Genomic DNA, 19,256 nt, shown 5'->3' on the forward strand with positions numbered 1-19,256 from the left:
TGTGAGCCTAGAATAGTTTTTGTATTTTTAAATAGTTGCAAAAAAATCTAAGTTAAAATGTTACATAATATGTGACAATTATATGAAATTCAAATTTCAGTAGTCACAAATGAAGTTTTACTAGAACACAGCCAGACTCATTGGTTCATATATGATCAATTTGGTTGTTTCCATGCTATAATGGCTGAGAGCTTACAGTCAGGCAAAGCCTAACATATTTACTATCTGACCCTTTACAGAAAAAGTTTGCCAACTCCTGATCTAATAGTAAAATAATTCAAGCATCAAATAACCATCTGTCAGAAGTTACAAATTTGCTTGTAAATAAAATAGAGGAGAGGAAGATAAAGAAGGAAGAAGAGAGGGAGGAGGAGGGGAATGAAAAGGGAGAGAATAGAAGCAAAGTGCCTCTCATACTGGTCCAAATTGGTTTTTTAAACAGAACTATGGGGATCCCTGGGTGGCGCAGCGGTTTGGCGCCTGCCTTTGGCCCAGGGCGCGATCCTGGGGACCCGGGATCGAATCCCACATCGGGCTCCCGGTGCATGGAGCCTGCTTCTCCCTCGGCCTGTGTCTCTGCCTCTCTCTCTCTCTCTCTGTGACTATCATAAATAAATAAAAATTGAAAAAAAAAAATAAACAGAACTATGGCACTTTACCATATTTTAATCAAAGACCACTGTGATACTCTAATGATAACCTTGGGACATTACCCACTAGCTGGTTTAATCTTTAATATTTACATTAGCACTTGTATTTTTTCTGTTTTTTTTTTTTTAATTTACATGTATCACACAGAAACAGAAAAATAAACTATATAAGTTTCAACTATGGATTCCAGACCTTTACTCTAGAGGATTGCTTTTTAATTAGCTTTAGAGGTACTGTTCATTGTTTAGTCTTAACTCTTAAATATAAGAATAAAGAAAACCAAGTTGAATATAAAACTAAGTCTACCTTTAAAGTCAGGCAGGAAGAATCCAGACCTCCAGGGTAATCCAAGAACCTGCCTAACATAAAGGGTGTGCACCAGGTCAGGGATGATCTGTAAATGATATGTTCTTCCCAGTGATTCTTTAGAACTAAGTAAACCCTTTGGATATACCCTGGTCTAGATCTGAGCCCCTCAATATGATTAATATAGAGTAGCCAGTGCTGAGTATAAAAACATGTATGCACCTTGGCATTAGATGAGCCTGAATTTTCATCTTATCTACTGGTTTTCTGACTCTGAGTATTATTATTTAATAGTTCCTCATTGTGAAGGCGATAATTAACTATTCTTCATAGGGACAGTCAGGTATGAGAACTAATAAGAAATACAAATTCCTAGTTTGGTACCTGACATACATGCTTATTCCCTTCAGCGTTCCCCTTTTGTTTGGGCCTGAAGAAAAGATGATGTCTTCTGCCCAATATTTCTTAAATTTCTGGCTCAACAGCCGACTCTGAGCTCAGAATAGCTACCCTGTTTGAGTATGTAATAGATGTAGTCTGCAGATTGAATAGTCTTCATATGGAAAGAGAAAGGAACTAAGCAATAAAGTAACAAGTGCCTTATAAAGCAAGACTACTGAAGATTATTCCTGAAGCTCATTTCCTCATGGATTCTGGGGAAGGGTTGTTATAATAAAAGCCTTAACTATAACTAGTACTTTTATTCTTAGCATAATAGCTGTATTAGTTTCCTATTGCTACGGCAACAACAAATTACCACATTTAGTGGTTCAAACCACTAAACCAATCCATTATCCTACAGTTCTAGACATCAAAGGATGAAGTGGTTTCAATGGCCCCAAACCAAGGTATTGGCAGGACTGTGCTTCCTCTGAAGGCTTTGGGGAAGAATCCATTTTCTTGTCTCTTCTAGCTTCTAAAACTGCATTCCTTGGCTCAGGGCCCCTTCCTCCATCTTCAAAGCAGTAACTCAGCATCTTCAAATCTCTCTGTTTCCATTGCTACACAACCTTCTGCCAAATCTCCCTCTACCTCCCTCATATAAGGACATCTATGATTACATTTAAGGCCCAATGAGATAATCCAGGATTAACCGCATCTCAAAATCCTTAATTCAGTCCCTTTTGCAAAATCCCTTATGACATATAAAGTAATATTCATAGGTTCCAGGAGATTAGGATCTGGGTGTCTTCGACAGCTATTATTCAGCCTATAGAGTGGTTAAGAACATGGATCTAGGAGCTAGACTGTCTCTGTTTGAATCCCAATTCCATCACTTACTAGCTGTCTGACTTTGGACAAATTACTTAATCTCAGTTTTTTATGTGTAAAACAGGCCTAATAACAAGGTCTACTTATTTGGTTGCTATGAGGATTAAGCGGATTATGAGAAGATAATTGGAACACCTATCTCAGAGGGTCATTGAGGGAATTACACGAGTTAATACATGTAAAGCTCTTAGAACAATGCTCTTAGATTACAGTAAATGCTATGCAAATATTAGTTATTATTTTTATCATCATCAAATAGTATTATCATTACTGTTACTGTGCCTTATACAAAGTTGGGAACAGTGTAAACCCTACTCTTGACCACTTAATGGCATCTTCTCTTAACATAAGAAGAAATCACTCCCCACAAAAAAGAAATCCCATTTACTTCCTGCCCTGTAATAAGTAAGTAATGTTAGTTTAATGCCATTAATCATTTTTCTTTCTATCTCTCTGATGTATGAATAAAATAGCTTGCAGAGTCAGAGTCCTAAATGTAGTAGAAACTGCTGGCAAACTCTGGCAAGCACAAACATCACATTTTCAGTGCCCTTCCCAGTTTGTACAACATATTCTAGTACTTCCTTCAGCACCAACTATTTTCTATGCTGGATCTTTATTCACTCTTTTCACTTCACTGCTTTTCTTCAATCAACCAAGCATGCATTATTTAACAAAAAGCCAGCCTCTGTAATTCATGCACACTTAGGAGAAAATAAAGTAAAACAGCCAAGTGACTCATTTAAACAAGAATAAGACTTAAGGAAAAAAAAACAACAACCAAAACCTTTCATTGATAGAAATAAGAAATATTGTTGGAAGAAAAAAAAAACAACATGGCTAAGGGCTGAGTTTAGCCTAGCCATGGAAACAAAATGGTCAACAGTGTGTGCCAAAATATAGGCCCTGTGCCTTAAAAAAAATCTTACTACTTTCTTAAAACTGATACTCTGGCAAAAACAGCCTTATAGAAAAGGCTAAAACAATTCAGAGAAACTTCATCTTAATAGAAGCACAGAGCCTAGAATTAAAGTAAACATAAAGATTTAACAAACATTTAAATTAGAAATATATCTTAAAATGTTATTGTACAAAAAAAAAAAATGTTATTGTACAAATAAAACTTTGGAGATTAATTTAAAGTAGATATTGTCTGCTCATCTGCATGAAGTGGGAAGAGTGCCAATCACCATCAGCAGGAGCTCTTTTAGGCAGTGACAACCCTAATCCAGTCAAAAGATAATCTGTATAATTTAAAAACTACTATGTTTCTAGATTAAATAATAGATTTTTGACAAAGATAGAGACTAATTTTAATATTGTCTAGGTACATCAAAGATAAGATTTACTAAAAACCCAATAATTTTAAAACCAGATATTAAACCACAAAAAGAAAATATGATGGTTTTAGAGTTCAGAGTTGAAAGAAAAGGGAGGGTGTCACCACCAAATTCCAACCTGAGGAGTGAGCAGCAGAGCTTACAAAGGCAGAGACCAGGGGCAGCCCAGGTGGTTTAGTGCTGCCTTCAGCCCAGGGTGTGATCCTGGAGATCCGGGATCCAGTCTCATGTCAGGCTCCTGATGGAGCCTGCTTCTCCCTCTCTCAGAGAGGCCTGTGTCTCTGCCTCTCTCTCTCCCTCTCATGAATAAATAAAATCTTAAAACAAAACAAAACAAACAAACAAAAAAAAGTCAGAGAGCACATATCAACACCAGGTACAGCTGCACTGATACGCCCTAGTATATTACACTGGCTATATTCAGCACCAGTGTCCTATCAGCAGTTGTAGGGTTCACCCTTAGGAAAGAGAAATTGTGCATTGTACCCAGCAAATACTTTGTCCCTCTTCTTTAGTGATCTTTTTTAGATTAAAGATGAGTAGGGTTGGGGCACCTGGGTAGTACAGTCGGTTAAGCGTCCAACTTTTGGTTTCCATTCAGGTCAGGGTCATGAGTTCAGCTCCATGCTGGCCTCTGTGATCAGCACAGCAGCCTCTTGAAATTCTCTCTCCCTGTCCTCCTCCCTGCTCTCTCTTGCTCTCTCTCAAATAAATACATCTTAATAAAAAAAAAAAAAAAAAAAAGATTGGTAGGGTTTTCAGAATATGAAATACACAGGGGCAGCTCTACTTACAAACAAGTTGGATTCCAAAAGGCTGTTGAATCCATTCGTTTAAAAGTCCAAAACCATGAGTGAGATTTAGGCGTATGGGTTCCACATTGCCTCCTAACTGATATATTTTAAGTATTTTTAAAAACTGCCCTGTTATGTTTATAATGAACATTCGCTGAGGCAGACAACCCCTCCCTGCCACAATCTCTACTAACAGGAGAAGGGAGTGAACCTCTGGCAGCTAAGGCATCCACACCAGAGCTTCACCTGAAGATTAAGAAAAATGGTGAACCCATGGTGCCATCTGCAGTTTTTGATAATTTTCCACAATAGCACTTGCATTCACCATGCTTAGCCTTTCAACTCTTGAACTCCTAACTCCTAACTAACTCCTAACTGAATCTTTGTCTATATAGGCATCCCACTTCAACAATGGTCCTCTGCCAAAAGCGTTTCATTCACATTTCTTCACCTTTGGCTGTAAACTGCACAGGTATATCTTTTTTCATGGAATTATGCTTCATAATCATTCTTATGGTCTAATCATATATCTAACATGTGTAATTTTCTCATTTTTAATTTTTTACACTATTTCTACTTTTGTGTCCATCAATCTATCACTAGCACTGCTTTTAGGGACAAAATGGGGTTTGTAATATTTATAAAACACCTCAAAACTATATATATAAAACATACATGCTACAAATAACAATAATGGCTGAATTGAAAATAACCATCTGATGGTGATCACTGGAGCTAAATCTGCTCTGGAGCATACTCTGCCCCTAGCCAAAAGGCTCCTAAATTATACATTTTAAGCAGTTGAGTTTGCATTTAAAGAGATTTATAAGGAAGTAAACCTACCATACAAGAACAGGGTTTTCTTATACATTTGATATAATTTTGGATGTTGCTTATGCTTGGTATTTCATTTCAAGACAAATATTAAAGGTCTAAAGAAAAGTTTAGCCTGATGTCTTGTTTGCAAAAGATAATGAATTTATATTCTTTGAAAGTAATCCAGCCCAGACTACTTAAGTGGGAAGGGATACAGTTTCTCTGTACTTTCCTCAACAAATAATGAATAGCAAGGGAATGTGTGACAGCTAATAAGTATCTGTCATTCATCAGAGTTTTAAAATCATTAAGAACTAAAGCTACCACAGCAACACCGAAGAAGGCTTCCTAGATAAGGGACCATTTGTGAATCAATGATCCATTTTATGGAAGAGCAGCCACATTACACAACTGTGGTTGTACATTCCATATTTTACCTTTTATAAAGTTAGGGAAATAATCCAAAAGCAAAAAAATATTAGGGGCTTTTTCAACAATGCAAGATCCAGTCATTATCAGAAGCCATTTTGTTTCATATTTTACATTTAAATCCTCATCTAAGTACAATGACAGTTATCAAAATATGAACCCAATTACAAGGAAAATGTTAAATCATGCTTCCATAACTACTCTTTGAGAAGTTATGAAAAGAAGATTTAAAAGAAAATATTAAAAGACAATATTTTTGATGCTTAAGTAATTAAATTTCACCCATCTGGAAAATTCATACATCCAAAGTGCTGGAGTACCAACTATGGCATCTAACAAAATAGAATTGCCTACTAATTACACCTCTCAAATTTTATGCCTCTTTCCATCACTCATTTTTTTCAAACTCCTTTCTATAAAAAATTGGGATTGGCTTAGAAATATGAAAAACAAAGTAAATTATTTTCTGGCAGTCAAAAATAATTTAGTGATATCAAATGATAGTTTAGTCAAAGAAAAGAGGATAGAGGGGATCCCTGGGAGGCTCAGCGGTTTGGCGCCTGCCTTTGGCCCAGGGCGCGCGATCCCGGAATCCTGGGATCGAGTCCCACGTCCGGCTCCCAGCATGGAGTCTGCGTCCCTCTCTCTCATAAATAAATAAATGTTAAAAAAAAAAAAGAGGATAGAAAATAGTACAAAGATACTAAATAAACACAAACCTCAAAATGGGTAGACGAGTCTCACATTCACAAAATAATGTTGATTTTATTTCTCTAAGAGAAAGAGCAACTTGACACTTAAACTCTACACTTAAACTCTACTTGAAATCTTGTATCCTTTTAAGAGAGCACTCTTTTCTTTGTATGACCTGGCAAAAAAAGCTACACAATACTATATAGTTTATTCAATTCTAATATTGCAAAAGCTTTTACAAGATAGGGTTTTCTTAGAATTTCTAAGGAGTGAAACTGAGTTTAGTATGAATTATTTAAATATTTGAAAGTGATAAATGGGGAAAATAGGTACACATTTCATCATCTCAACATATGATAACAGAGCTGCTCTTAGGAAAGAAATGCTTTTTGTTTGAGAAAATACACAGAAAAGCCACTTGTGGAAGGTGAGGCCTTGCAGCATCGAAGGGAAGGCTAAGATGCTCTGCATTAGACTAGGGAAATAACTGTTTTCTCTTTCTCTGGATGGGGAGAGAGAAGGCAAGGGAAAGGAATCCTATCCAGATGGCAGTAGCTCAGAGGCCACAAGAACACCAGGAATTTACAGAAATCTTACAGAGGGTTTTGGTTTCCCCCTAACATGAAACTGAAGGTTCAAACCAACCATTTTTAGCTTTTAAAGGATCTGTCTGGACAACTAGTTGACATTTGGGTTATAGACACATTGAAATACTTGTTCACAAGAGCAGATGGTGTCAAGAACTTATATTCTGGAATATTAATAAAATCATAATTGCTATTATATTTTAGAATCTTTTTTAAAAACAGAAATCTTTATGTCCTTTTGATTAAAAGAAAGGAAAAAACAATTATAGGTCTTCAAAAATGGGTAATGCAGAGTAAATGGCATCACAGATTTGGGATTTCTTGTTCTTGTAACCAAATATGGGGGGAAATATCTCGAGCAGAGACATTTTATATAAGAGATTCCACAAAAGAATATGTACTATATTGCTAGAACCAAATACACTTTTCCCCAACAAATCAGAAAGTATTTTCTTTCAATACTGACTGGCAAAACTTAGGTAGTAGATTAAATCAAGAGACATAATCATCTAAAAACCTGCAAATAGTTCACAGAAAATTAAAAAATAAACTGAACAGATATAATCATGCTGGCAGACCTAAGAGTATTATTGTATAATCTGCTCTTCAAATACCATAGCTTAGAAGACCCCTTGAAACTCCACTTTAACACAGCAGTAGGGTAAATACAAATTTTAAAAACAGAAATAATTAAATAAAAGTAGAAAACATGTGTCTTTATTTCTCTTTGTCCCCTCTAATAACCAAATGAAAACTTACTTTTGGTGGCTTTAAAAATGATCCTAAATCCTTCAATTATTTTAAACTCAAAATATATAAAAGCTTTCCAAAGAAGAAGTTTCCAAAAGATGCCAAAAGAAAAACTGTAAGCACTACAGCTCTTCAGATCAACAAAGTAATCAGTGGCACCAGAACATGCAATCTTCTATGACCAGGAACAGGGTGTAACTTAAAATGGGGGTGAGTGGTCAGGACAGAATATTATAAACATATTTATAAACATATATATTTCTAGAATGATTTCTAAAATTCTGCATATCTAAGACATGTAACCATTTTAGTAATGTAATTCTACCAAGCAAAAATATGTTCAAATTACATTGAGGTTTAAATACTAGTCATTGATAAATAAATAAATACATACATACATACATACATACATACAAACTAGTCATTGTTTTCCAAACCAGTTGTCACAATTAACTCCAGGACTTCAAGATAAGGTTGTCCTTTGAGGGAGAATTGACATGTAATGGGTGGTTCTGGTATGCCAATGAAATTCAGGAACCATGTAAGAAAATATCAATTTTTTGAGCTACAGCTATTATCTTTCACTCGGGAGACAGATTCTGAGCTTGAAGGGCACATAGGTAGGCAGTGGAGAGCATTTAGGAACCCTCCTTCTCCACTTGCCTCATTAAGAGCTAGTAGCCCATTCTTCAGATTTTATAATGGGCCTTCTCCTTTCTCTCCTAAGGAATCTCATCTACTTTAAAAGCCTTAATTTCCAATTATATTATAATTACTTCCCAAATCTCTACTTTAAGTCCAAATTGGCATATGACTTTAAACTGGAACTCTCAATATCAGTTATGTCAATACCATAAATATATCAATATATATATTTATATAAAACCAATACCATAAATTCATCACTTTCCAAATTGAAATTATATCCTTCTCCCATGAAATGTTTTTTCCTGCTCTACTAATTAGTTAATATTATCAAGTCACCTGATCAGCAGAGCCAGAAATCTAAGAGTCATCTTTTTTCTCAATTTCTGCTTTCCATGTAGTCACCTGTTCCTGTCAATGTATTATCTAAGCCTGTTACTATGGTCTTAGTTCAAGCCCTTCTTTCTCTCTAGCTACTGCAAGAGCTGCCAACTAGTCATCTAGACTCAGCCCTCTTCTACTCTGAGCTAGTGAGGCTCTTGGAATGCCTACTGCTACTCAGGCCACCCTCCCTATGCCCTTAGCATATACTGTATCTTGTGGTTCAGATGTCCTCCATGTCTAAATGTACACACACTAACATAACTTTTGTTAACTTGATTTCTCTCGCAGACTTTTCTATAAACGAAAATTATAGTAATTATGTAAACCAAAACATACAGTCCACTTGATTGTTCTGTTGTATATTAAGAATGGATATGGGATCCCTGGGTGGCGCAGCGGTTTGGCGCCTGCCTTTGGCCCAGGGCCCGGTCCTGGAGACCCGGGATCGAATCCCACGTCGGGCTCCTGGTGCATGGAGCCTGCTTCTCCCTCTGCCTGTGTCTCTGCCTCTCTCTCTCTCTCTCTCTCTGTGACTATCATAAATAAATAAAAAATTAAAAAAAAAAAAAGAACAGATATCCTAGCATATCGATTTTTTAGTGAGTTTGCTTAGTGTGTGTTTTCCTCCAGACCTATCAACTCAGAGTACACTGGGAAAACCTTCCATTTCTAGACATAAACAACTGAATAGGAGACCTCACTGCCCTATGAGACTTTTCCTGAGCAGGAACTATCTTCTTTTGACAATGAAAACAACCCAAAACTTCTTTGTTAAATTCATGAATTTACTGTAGAATATAACAAGTGAAACTAGCACTACAGAAGTTTTCTATAAGATCAGTTTATAATGTTAAACAATTGATAATAAAGACACAAGCCTTCTGTGTTTCAAATGAAAAATGCATGATAAATAAATTCTCAATTCTGTTCAAAATTCAGTCTTTTCTAATAATAATAGCTAACACTGACAGAGCACTATGTGCTAGGCATTGGAATAAATGCTTTGTGCACATGATCCCTTTTAATCCTCACAACAACTCAAAGATGTGAATATTATTATTGTCATCATTTTATAGATAAGAAAACTGAAGCTGAGAGGTTAATTAACTTGCCCAAGCTAGAAGACCCTGAATCAAACCCAAGACTATGTTTTTTCAAAGCTGGGACTTCCAACCCTTGAGCTCTACTAGCAAGGGACCAGGAGTGTAAGGGATAATGAGTGTGTAGTTTGAGAAATTCTCTCTCTCCACTCCAGTTTGCAAAAAACACATATTGATTAATAAATAAAGAAAAACAACAAAATAAGGCTCCAAATTTTTTTAGTCCCCGTTTTTTAAAGTGGTATATTTGCTTTTAGAAATAAGTCATCTGATCCTAAAACTGGCTGTATTTACAACGAAGCAGAATGATCTGTGTTCTTATGTACATCATGTCATAAGAATTCCAAATCTCAGTTTGATTTTGTCTTTAAAAGGGTTATTCTACAGTATCAAGAAAAGAATGCAGATGTATTGCTATAAACTGGGAATAATTCTGTTATGTGTTCAGAGCTGCTAAAATTAGTGGAATATCGACCAAAATAAATCCTTATCCAATAAATAAGTCTACCTGTATCTTAGTATCTTGCAAATGCTGGGCATTCAATATTTATTGAATGAATCAACCTCTAGTTAAGTTACATCCTTGGAATCTGTACTAGGGAGAAAAATGAAACTACATTAGAAACCTAAGACTGTCAGAGCATTTGAAAATTGTGAGCTTTCTTAACCCAATCTATAAAAATCTATACAGGCTTCTTAAGATGTCAGTTACAGGCAGAGCTATATCAATTAACCCCACCAGTTACAAGGAAGTTGCAAACATTCCCTAGAGATGGGCTTGACAACACTGGCAACAATCACAAAAATTTAAATAGCAACTTCCCCCAAGTTTCCTAAGATATTAAGGTATTAAGATATTTTCCCTCTAAAGTTAAAACATGGAATGAGAAAAGTCCAACTTGTATAAGGGGGGTGGGCGGGTGGAGAAAAGTCCTTAGAACAGACCGAAAAGAAGTGGATGACTCAGGGTCATTACTATGACTAGCAATCACTGCATCATAATATATAGTGACTATAGCTATAACCTCTGGATTATATTTTTAAAGAGCTCTTTTTCCTACAATAAATGGTGTGAAATGCTAACTTTTTGGAGATTTTAAGTCTACTTCTTATTTTGTTCTCCTCCTCACCGCTGCACTATCAAGCATTACACTTTGCTGTTGCAGTGTGCCTCTCTGCTTTCTACCCTGCTGTTGGCTGAGAAACCAGATAAACCAGGTTATCAGAGAACCCAGAAGGTGTCTGCATGAGATTGAACCCTAGGACCTGTTTTTCTGCTCTTGGCTGTTTCCTCAAGTAACTTTCTTTCTTTCATCCCTCCAGCACTAGGGATTTAGTTGGCTTGCTTCTCTCCCTTTAGCAATCTTGTCAAGTCCTTTTCTCACCTGGTATTCTTTTTTCATTTCTGTAGGCTGGCTATGAATACACTCTGTCCCTTCTTTATTGTCTTCCAAAAAAGGATAGGTTCTTCTCTCTTTTGTGAGAATTTTAATGTTAATCACTAAAGAGAAATACATAGTAGACTACAAACATGGAAAAAATGGTTTGGGAAATCTTTTTTTTTTTTTTTTTTTTAAGATTTTATTTATTTATTTGACAAAGAGAGAGTGCACAAGCAGGGGGAGCAGCAGAGGAAGAGGGAGAAGCAGGCTCTCTGCCAAGCAGGAAGCCCAATGTGGGGCTCAGTCCCATAACCCTGGGATCATGATTTGAGCAGAATGCAGTCACTTAACCAACTGAGCCACTCAGGTGCTCAGTTTAGGAAATCTTAAAAATTTTCATTATGTTCTTACTCCTTAATCAGTATTTACTGACTCTTCATCTTGGATGTTACCCAAGCTCACTTTCTTCCTTGCTACAATACTGTGAGCTCTTTGAATGAAGTTATTTTATTTTTGGATGCCCCAAACCTAAAAGCAACAGTTACATAGCAGGCTCGAAATACATGCCTAACTATGAGCTTAAAGATTAAAGACGATGAGCTTAAAGATTAAAAATGTCAATACACTGAATTACAGAAGTAATTTAATGAGCAAAAAACTGATTACTAATACATTTCGGTCCAATATCAATTAAATGAATTGCCTTGAAAAATTAAGCAAAGATTGAACATTTGAAAGAAAACACTGTATTTGATTTATGAAAAACTATGAGTTTGCTGTCAAATGGTACCTTATCATTTTTTAAAGATTTTATTTATTTATTTGAGAGAAAGAGAGAGAGAGCACGAGCAGGGGGGAGGGGTAGAGGGAGAAGCAGACTCCCTGCTGAGCAGGGAGCCTTAAGTGGAACTCAATCCCAGGACCCTGGGATCATGATCTGAGCCAAAGGCAGACACTGACTGAACCACCCAGGTGTCCTAGGGCGCTTTATCATTTTTATAGCAATAACAGTACCCACTTTTTTGGTAAAAAGTAAAAAGAACTAGCTGTCAGTGTCATAGGAGAGCTATGACACAATCTTTGGCTTTTGCTTAGTTTTATAATGTTTTTTACTAGCAGCATCTGCAGCTGTTTATGGATGCATTTAAAATAAGCTCCACATCAATTTAAGAAACAAAACAGATTAACATAGGGGAAGGGGAAGGAAAAATAAAAACAGAGAGAGAGAGGCAAACCATAAACGACTCTGAACTATAGAGAACTGAAGGTTGTTGGAGGGAGGTGGGTAGGGGGATGGGCTAAATGAGTGATGAGCATTAAGGAGGGCACTTACTGGGATGAGGACTGGGTGTTATATATGTCAGTGATGAATCACTAAATTCTACTCCTGAAACCAATACTACACTATATGTTACCTAACTGGAATTTAAATAAAACCTTGGAAAATACTACATTATATGTTACCTAACTGGAATTTAAATAAAACCTTGGAAAAAAGGACGCCTGGGTGGCTCAGCAGTTAAGCATCTACCTTCCGCTCAGGTCATGATCCTGAAGTCCCAGGATCCAGACCCACAGCAGACTCCCTGAATGGAGCCTGCTTCTCCCTCTGCCTTTGTCTCTGCCCCCTCTCTCTTTGTCTCTAATGAATAAGTAAATAAAATCTTAAAAAAAAAATCGGAAAAAAATATTAAAGAAAATAAACTAATCAAATGATCAAATAGTTTCTTAAAAAACTCACAACTGCTACATCTCCTTTGTAGTCTTCTGAACATGTGACTAAGAATAAGACAAAGGAAAAGGCAGTGGTTTTTAGCCTAGTACTAGCTAAAGAGATAAAAATGATCGGAAAAAATTTTTAAGTTATGTGCTTTAGGAACAGTAGTACCATCTCAGAGACATTTTAGTTGGTTTCTAGTCTCCTCCTCTTTCTTTCTTCCGTCAGAGAATGCTCTTTCTTAACTAACAAGTTTCCCTTTGTTTTGATTTATAACACTGGCCTGAATGGCCCCAAAGTACCACCACACAACATGCCCAAGACAGAAAGCAGTTAAGAGTAGAAAGCAGGGCTTTGGCACTTGGATCCGGAACAAGCATTTACTTAAGTGATGAATTTCTGAGAAGTTCATCTTCTAAGCCGACATGAATTTTAAATATAAAGAACTAGTTAAGTTCTTCTATGGTCACAAAACCATGGGGAGTGGGGCTGCTGTAAATTCAGTCATCATCCATGGGCCTCACACCATAGGCATGCCCTCCATTACCTGCTTACATATACTCTCTGGAGACATTCCATACCATATCCTTTACACTCATCTGTGAACCCCTATCTGTGCTCTCTTACTTTCATTCCTCCCACCGATAAATCCACACAATCTATACCTAGCTTTCTCTCCAAACTCTGAGAATTAAGTACAAGCATAATCTCAATCATGTCCTTGCACACTCATTAATGGGAGTGTAAATTAGTAACCCTCTTAGAGGAACTGGTGGCTGGAAGTTAGAAGGGGGAGAGAAACTTATTTTTCATCATATACCTTTCAAATTGTCTCCCATATGACAAGTAATGAGAAAATAATTTTCTCACCCTGTGAGAAAATGAAATATATGTTACTTAAAAGTCTCTACTCCTTCCTTCTTTAAACTTTGTTCCACCAGTTATCCCTATCCACTAGTCACACCCTCTTCCTTGGCCTATTCTCATGTTCAAAATCTTCCATTTTATTAAAAGCAAATAAAATTAAAATGTAAAAATCTTCCTTCTTCAAGACTCTGGGTTCCCCTCTAGCCCCTGGGTTCCCCTCTGGGTACCACTCTATCCTCAATGAAGCTTCTTCAGAGTATTTACCCTCCCTTTTCCTCATCTTTTATTCCTTGCTCAACCCTACTACAATCTGATTTTTCCTGAAACTGCCTTCCCTTTAGTCACCAATAGGCCCTGCTAATCAATCCAATTTTACTTTCTTAGTTGTTATCTTAAGTACCTCTGGTTCAATACTCTTGACTACTCCCTACTTCAACTTTCCTATGGGTCTCCTGGAGCTTACATCTTACAATGAATGTACTTTCTCAAATCCCTTCATTGGATCACCCAGCTCCCTTCTCTTAATCCTTAAATGTTGGTGTTTCCTAAAATTCCAACTGTGACTGTGTTCTTTATTGCTGCTGTTTTTCACTTATCTTTGTACAAACCAACCACCACCATAGATTAAACTACCTCTTAACTGTTAATAACTCCCAATCTGACTCTTCAGACCAGACTTCTTCCTTATATCCACTCAAATTTCTTATAGGCTGATTGTAATCCCTTTAATTGATCCACTGAACATTAGATGCCTCCTTTCTCTCACCTTCCACATCCAATCCATTACCAAATCCTGTATGGTCTAATATTTCAAATTTACCCATTTCTCTTCATCCTCTCTTCTATCATCCTAATTTTCTACCCATCATTACCTCTTAGTCTACGAACTAACCTCTTAACAGGCCTCCATGCTCAATTTGTTGCTCTCTCTCTTCTCTGTAAGACAAGAAAAATGTTTTAAAAACTAAACTCCTTAAAAAAAAATACCTAGAATAAAATCCACACGTCTGGTCTAGTCTTGCCCCTGACTACTTCTCTTCCTTCATCTTGTACCACTCTCTTTACTCAGACTCAGCCACAAAGACAGCTTTGTGTTATGGCTTTTTCTTTACTTCCTCATCACATTCTCTCCTATCACTGGATCTTTGTCACTGTTTATTGTACTTGGAATATTCTTCCCTCTTGTTCTTCATATGGTAACTACTTCTCACCCTTCCAGTCTCAGCTGAAAAATTATCCTCAGAGATAAGTTACCAGTCCAATTGATCTAAAGTAGCCTCTCCTGCCATCTTTATTTTCTAACTCAGCATCTAAGTTGTTTTCTTCACAACACGTATTACAACTTACTTCCAGGAAGGAAGAGGGAAGTGCTACCTTCTCCTTTTCTTTTTCCTTTCCAATCAGAATGAGAATATGACAGGAACTTAAGCAACTTAATACATATTTGTTGTTAAATGAACTATTAACTGAACTGGTAGGTGAATTCTTTCACCATGAACACATCTGTCAACTTTATTGTTACACAAAATAGCATAATACTTTTAAATTACACTCTGTTTTATTTGAGCTATTCCTTCTTTATTATCAGAAAGCTTTCTAAAGAGAAAGAACTTGAAATTTGGCAAATACTGACAGAGATATATGGATAAACTTCAAAGACCCCAATGATCTTTACAACATGAATTAGTTACACCTCTATACCTCGAGTAGACTTTGTATGCTCATTTTCTAGCACAAATAAATCATAATACAGGGTGGTTAAACAGGATATCCCCAAGGTTATGTGAGCCACTAGTAAAGCTAGGAACATTACATAATAAGAAGCCAGTTACATAAGAAATCTCAATAAAATGACCTATGCTAACAACTGGTCAATTAGCCACCTATTGGATAGTTTTCAATAAATGTCTCCTGAATTAAGCTGAAAGACTGAAAAGAGATTTTTTTTTTTTTTAAAGTAGCCTCTGCCCTAAGGGAGGTTAAAAATTTAAGAAATCTAAGATCTACTAGGGAAACTTCTGAGTTCCATGCTCTAGATTAAATCTAAGATCTAATGGTCTAAGATATCTAAGAGAAGAAGATAACACCACTAGATAATAAGTATTTAATGAGTATTAGAACAGAATTGTTCTAAATACAGTCAGGTGAAGGGAAAACTGCTTTCTAGCTAAAGTGATCTGGTTTCTTTTCTTTTTTTTTTTTTTTTTTTAGTGATCTGGTTTCACATTGGAGTATGATGTTAAGTGGGTTCCTCAAGGATGGAAAGATCCAGATAGTGAGAAGGGGAGTATCCAGTAGGTAAAGGACAAAGAAAAAAAAAAGCCCCAGAGCAAACAGCAGGCAGACCCAGTTTGGCAGCAGTGTACAGAACAATTTAAGTGGGAATGATTAGGGGAAAGTACTTGGAGCTTTGAATTTCACAAGTTCAGATTCAGAAGTCTGAACGTGATTGCACAAGGCAACAAGTTTCTAAATGGAAAGTGACATCTGAGGGGCTTGGCTAACCCTTGGTAGAGCATGCAACTTGTGATCTCAGGGTTGTAGTTTGAGCCCCATATTAGGCGTAGAGATTACTTAAAAATAAATCTTTTTAAAAAATGTTATTTCAGAAATAAATCTAGAGTCAGAATACAAGATAAATTTCAAGAATGGAAAGATTAGAGACAGTAATAATTTAAAATTTTTACTGCATTGTGCCTGGATTATTGTAATAAAGGCATAAATGAGTTGAAACAGTAAGAGGGATCTGTAAGACAGTGTTAACTCGTTAACTTATGAGTTGGGACTAGATAAGCTTTAACCTCTCCTAAAAGATAATTACATCTGGCATATACTTCAATCATTTGACTTCAGACCTCACAATTTTCATTGCTCCTCACTCCCTAATAAGTCCCAGACATTTGGTGACGCCATGAAGTCCAAACTGGATTCTCCAACCACATAATACAGCCCAGTCAAAACAAAGGATTGCATTTACTAGCTACCTAGACATACTAGGAAATTCCCAATCATATAACTTTGTTCTTGTGATTTCTTCTACCTTTAATATCTCTCCCTCCTTCTAACATATTCAAAGTCTAGCCATTCTTCGTATCTTAGTTCAAATGCCATTTTTTTCCCAATGCCAGATTTCCCAAAAGCCTCAACTTGAAGTAAGATTACTTTCCAATACTCTCCACTTTCTTCTAAACATTTTTAATCATATAATTATTCCTTATCTCCTCTAATAAAACTATATACTCCCTACAACATACATAATTTATTTTTGTATTATTCCCTCTTCCTTTCTTAGGTAGTTGAAGATCTTGATAAATAATACATGGTAACATACAGTATAATGGCTAGGAGCATAGTCTGAAGACAGACTACTTGAATTTGAATCTAACACTGCCATTTGCTATTGACCATGGGCAAGTTACTTAACCTCTGTGTTTTGATATCTTTTCTTTTTTAATTTTTATTTATTTATTCATGAGAGAGAGAGAGAGAGAGGCAGAGACACAGGCAGAGGGAGAAGCAGGCTCCACACAGGGAGCCCGACATGGGACTCGATCCTGGGTCTCCAGGATCAGGCCCTGGGCTGAAGACGGGGTTAAACCACTGAGCCACCTGGGCTGCCCTGTGCTTTGATATCTTTAAGTATAAAATGGAGATAGTAATAGTACATAGTCCATGAGGTTGTCAGAAGACTTGATTTAGAACACTGTAAGCACCACAAAAGTGCCTATTAGTGGGAAAATACTGAATATTCTGGGATAGTTGAGTAAAGCTTTATCTATGGAAAGCAAAATGTCAAAAGTAAAGCCAGTTTCTAGGTACAAAGAGGTGCATACAAATTCTTCCTAAATGCTCCCATGTTTGCCCTAAGGGTTAGCTGTGCCCTTTAAAATCTCCCTTATGTTAACAATAGATGTTTTAGTTTGTCATTTCAATACTCTGAGACAATATTTAGTTCAGCTTCCACCTAATTTTGATCATGCTTCCAGTCTTATCTCCTTTAATCCATACTCCACAAAGGTCAGAGTAGTCTTTCTAAAATGCATATCCAATGTTTTTCCTCTGCTACAAACCATCTCCATTCTATCCCTTTTATGATAAAGTTCAGCTCCTTGGCATTTCATACAAAATTGTCCTAATATGGCCCCAGCCTAATCTCCAACTTCAACTCTCAACACTTCTTACCATGAAACTTAATCACCTGGCACCCTTAACGGCTTTTTGTATGTCATTCCTTTTGCTAGAACATCCCTGAATTAGTTTGTTAGGACTGCCATAGAAAATACCAGAGTAAAAAAAAAAAAAAAAAAAAAAAAAGAAAAGAAAAAGAAAATACCAGAGTAGGTTAAATGAGACAAGTTTATTTCCTCACAGTTCTGGAAGCTAGAAGTTGAATATCAAAGTATTGGCAAGCTTGGTTTCTCTCTGAGGCTTGCAGATATCCAACCTCTCAGTGTGTTCTCACATAATTTTTTTTCTCTGTGCACACATCCTTGGTGTCTCTTTTTGTTTCTAAAGTTCTTTTTATAAGGACACCTGTCAGAATGAATTATACCCACTCTGTTATTGCAGCGATTAAGTGAGCAAATGTACACAGAGCTCATGACTGGTGTGCCCAGCTGACTGAAAGTACAGCTGACTTGAACTTGGGTTTGAACTGCAAGGGTGCACTTAGACACTGAGTTTTCTGATACAGTACAGTAAATGTATTTTCTTTTTTCTAGTTTACTCTAAGAATACAGAATTGTAATACATATAACACAAAATATGTTAAACAACTGTTTATGCTATGAATAAGGTTTCTGATCAAAAAGGCTATTAGTGGTTAAGTTTCTAGGGAGTCAAAAATTATATATGGATTTTTGACTCTACAGGGGGTTGGTGCTCGTCAGCCCGGTGTTGTCCACGGGTCAACTGTACTCAAATACTTGTACTTTTAATATTTGTACTCATATACTGTACTTTCTTATGATTTCTTCAACGTATGAATAAAAATCTGTAAAATAACAAACCACTCTCTTTCGTACATGTGATTGCTGAATGTCTGAGACATTGTTGAACATTAACTTTAAAAATAGAAAGCTGTAAAAACTGCTGAGATGATAAAGTGTCTTCATCCCTGCCCTTTCCCACCACCAAACGCCCTTCACAATTCCTTAAGTGTCACGTCAACGCTATTAACATGCTATTTGGAGATCACTGTAACTCAGACTTTCAATTCTACAGCAAAGAGGTGAAGGTCATGACAAATTTTTGCTGAAAGATAATTTTTTAAAAAACTAGAAGAGTCCATGTCATTTTATTCCTATGGTCTATTCTAGCTTGATGAATTTCCAGTGAAAAGTTACTGCTCTGTTTTTTTTTTTTTTTTTCTGGCTCAGAAAATGCAGGTTTTAATATAAGGTTGGTGGGCAATGAACTGAGTTCACCATTATTACTAGACCCAGAACTCTTTTAAATGTTTGGGAGATCATCTTTACGCTGGTACTAAAGAGGACATCTGCCAACATCTATTATTCACGCCTG

General features: G+C 36.4%; 1 protein-coding gene across 2 annotated transcripts in view; it reads right to left on the reverse strand.

Moving 5' to 3' along the window:
• Window positions 1-19,256, reverse strand: part of TRAK2 (trafficking kinesin protein 2) — a 63,431-nt gene that overhangs the window by 43,432 nt on the left and 743 nt on the right. Inside the window, exon 2 of one of the 2 annotated variants that reach the window (XM_038585356.1) lies at window positions 14,626-14,669. The exons of the other annotated variant lie outside the window; for it this stretch is intronic. The gene's annotated coding sequence lies outside the window, so the exon portion shown is untranslated. The remainder of the gene's footprint in view (window positions 1-14,625; window positions 14,670-19,256) is intronic. 2 annotated transcript variants of the gene reach the window in all.

The sequence above is a fragment of the Canis lupus genome, chromosome 37, assembly GCF_011100685.1.
Source record: "Canis lupus familiaris isolate Mischka breed German Shepherd chromosome 37, alternate assembly UU_Cfam_GSD_1.0, whole genome shotgun sequence".
NCBI lineage: Eukaryota > Metazoa > Chordata > Mammalia > Carnivora > Canidae > Canis > Canis lupus.